We start from the raw sequence: 3,525 nt of genomic DNA on the forward strand, positions 1-3,525 counted from the left end.
ATGCACGTGTTGGATTATCCAATGCCATTGCAGGGACAGTTGGTGTCAGAATAGGAAAATGAAGGTTGGAGGATAGGGGTCTGTCTGATGTCGGCCGTGAACTGTGAGGAGTTAGGGTCACCATTTCCCTTCCACAGCCAGCAGCAGTCAAATATTGCCTTCATACTGTCCGTGCAATTTCCAATAGCAATTTTTTAAGAAGTAAAGAAGAAATAAAGCAAAGCAAAACCAGGAATATCATGCTATTTAGAATAAGAAAGCTGTGTAATTTCAAATACTTAAATGCTTTAAAAATAACTGGATTTTCTTTTCAATAAAACCACTAATGCAAAGATAAAACACTGAAATTATTTATAGTGTAAATTTTTCCCTCCAGAAAATTTGTTACTATTGCTGCCGCCAGTTCCTATGCATAGTGGCACTTTGTAGAGCAGAACTAAACATTTGACCTAGCACAATGTCCTTTTCCAGGGACTAGTCTCTCCTGATAACCTGTCCAAAATACACGGGCAGGTTGAAGTCTCACCATCCTTGCCTCTAAGTTAAATTCTGGCTGCATTTCTTCCAAGACAGACTGTTGGTTCTTTTGGCAGTCTGTGGTACTTTCAATATTTGACACCAACACCATAGCGCAAACATATCGTTTTTTATATAATCTCAGTGTAGAACTTTCGCGAGCATGTGAGGGGATTAAAAATACCAAGGCTTGAATTAGGTGCGCCTTAGTCCTCAAAGTCACAGCCGTGCTTTCCAGCACTTTAAAGAGGGCTTGTGCAGCAGAGCCCCTCTAATAAAGTGCATCTTGACTCTGTTTTCATGAGCATTGATTGTACAGCCAAGCAAGATGAAATCCTTGACAGAAAAATAATTATAATTCAGATGGTCATTTCCATAAAAAAAGATATTTAAATACAATCCACTACACACAATGTGTAAACACTATTGAAAATTAATTTTGGCCTACAAAAAATTATTAGGCACTTTTATGCAAACGTGAAAAATAAAGCTTATTAAATGTCCCCAACTATTTAAGTTTTACATGTTGAATGAACCAGACAAGTCAAAGCTTCACTACCAGAACATTGATTTTAAAACTACCAATTGGTAGAAATTCAGGTCTTTCTGTTTCATATTAAAGATCCAGAATAAAATAAACATTAATTCAGAAAGTCATTCTCAGTCAAAGCTTTTCTTAGACTCTTGTTACAAGTCTTTTCAATTCTGTTATCTTTAAACCCACGTCATCTAGTAAATGTAATTTGGACATATAGTTTATAATTTACATATGTGCAATGTGTACTAGTTTTATGTTTTCATTACAGCTTTAAAAATCCATTTTGAATGCTAAATATTAATTTATGAGTTATATTTTTGTACTAATATAGCCCATTAGCTGAATGTAATATTTTATGCATTCAGTTTGTAAACCATTACCTAAGTATTCTTTCCGGTTAAAGTTACTGCCCTATATTTTTATTACTGAAGATATATTTGTTTCTTGTTTATTTTCTAAGATTTTAGAAGCTTGAGAAGGCAGTGGTTTGGTAGTAATCAGGTAATATTAGTTAGATGATGGCAGCTCCCAAAAGCTATCAGTTTGGTGTCTGACAAGATCATATAGAGAGCCTATATTTTGAAAATTGAGATAACTAAAACAACAAATTAACAAATGTCAGTGCAACTGCTTCCAAAATGAAAAATTTTATTTTAATTATTGAGTAAGAAGATTTCATTTACAAAATGTACATTTGATTGTGTATTTGTAATGATATTGTGCACAATATGGAAAAATGATAAAACTCATTACTTGTGTACAGATGCTTTATGTAATTTTTAAACTGTATATGAAAATTGATGGTGCTTCTTTGTTTATAAACCAGCTGGTCATACTTTATTAAAGCATCTGTCTGGTGTTTATAGAAAACTTAATGAAACCAGAATTCTCTTACTTAAACACACAGTGTTGACATGGAGTTTGCAGTCATCCCAAAGGGTGTGGCTTGGCAATAAAATACATACTCCCCCTGCTACAATTTTGTTTTTGTTTTTGGTCTGACAATATTTGAATGCAAAAGTATCTACTTAAAAATAGCTAGAAAGCTGCACATCTCTTTTAATAAATATACCTAAATTACTGAATTGTATGGTACATGGTTTATATCCCAATAAAATTTTAAAAAGAAATGGAGATGTTAAAAGCATGAACAAAAAGTTATTTTGTTTTTCACGCAGTTGACAAAGACCCTACATGAAAACATGCAGTTTTAGCCAATCCCCTCTCTCATGTTTCTTATGTCTTCTTTACAATCTAACTTGCTAATATTTACCCAACCATGCACTACGCCTCCTTGGTCAATCACAAGCAGTAAAGCTGCCAGACAAGATTATGTTAATGCTCCCAACACTTTGGCAAGTATTTTAACAGAAGTAATGCAGTTGGTTGCACCTGACCACCAAGGTAACTGAGGATTTTTAGAAAGCATGATTTTTTTAGCTTAAGGATTTGCACCTGCCACACACTGAGTGAAAATGCGATCACTCCATTTCATAGCCCTGTTCTGTGAGAACATCTCGTTCCTGCAGAACCATTCAACTTGTACATGGTCCTCCAATACCACTACCTTGTTTGATCTGACCCCTGGTTTATTTGTCATGAACCACAGTTCAGGCATGATCTGCTCAGAGGAAGTACGTCTGGTAAGGTGACCTTACTTTCTCTTGGACTCACACACTGGAAAGCACAGAAATGTTAGCGGCCCCTGCAAAATTCAACAACAGAACCAAAAGAATTATACTTCTTGATGCTTTCTTTAAATTGCCAATCGCCTTGGAAAACTAGCGCAATTTCAAAAGCAGGAAAAAGAAAGGAGGTTGATGATGAAGGGGACACCTTAGAATCCCACTTTAGATATGCAGTTGCTCCAACCCCGAACGTTTGGCTCACACCTGATGATTCCGTTTGTTTGCAGGGTTTTACGACGACAGCATATTTCTCACTCATTGCGCATATGAGAGGCACCTTGTGCCTCTTCACCTGTATTGTATTTTCCTCCTGTTTCTTTCCCTAGTTCCCGTCTGGCCGTTTAAGATCCTCAGAACTTCCCCAGTTTCTGTCAGCAGGGAAAGGTTACCATCGTGAATGCCTATCAGGTGATAATAGTAATCTCTTTTAAGATGAAGAACGTCCATGTTGTGAGTTAGAAGGGCGAATAGCGGCATACCTTTTGTCCGTGTAAATCTCCACTGCAACAAGGCGAACCTAGGCACGACCGCGCTTTCCAGTTTGGGAAGCTGGCATCGACCACTATTTTGCATGGCCGTCTTTGAGCACCAGGAAGCCGTTTTCGCGCAGCGCGGAGTGAATGCCGGAAGCCCGACATCACCAGTCCTGAGATCAACTTCATCCGCCATGGTGAGCTGGGGGATGCAGATATTATAATTTTCTCTGAGGAACCTTTAGCTGGGGAGAACACCTTACACACACACACACACACACACACACACACACACACACACACACACACC

General features: G+C 37.5%; 1 pseudogene; it reads right to left on the reverse strand.

The window, feature by feature from the left end:
• Positions 1–2,749: 2,749 nt before the first annotated feature.
• LOC101653708 lies at positions 2,750–3,411 on the reverse strand (annotated as a pseudogene).
• Positions 3,412–3,525: the final 114 nt, after the last annotated feature.

The sequence above is a fragment of the Echinops telfairi genome, unplaced genomic scaffold, assembly GCF_000313985.2.
Source record: "Echinops telfairi isolate 266 unplaced genomic scaffold, ASM31398v2 ScPeMD7_3533;HRSCAF=4204_1, whole genome shotgun sequence".
Taxonomy (NCBI): Eukaryota; Metazoa; Chordata; class Mammalia; order Afrosoricida; family Tenrecidae; genus Echinops; species Echinops telfairi.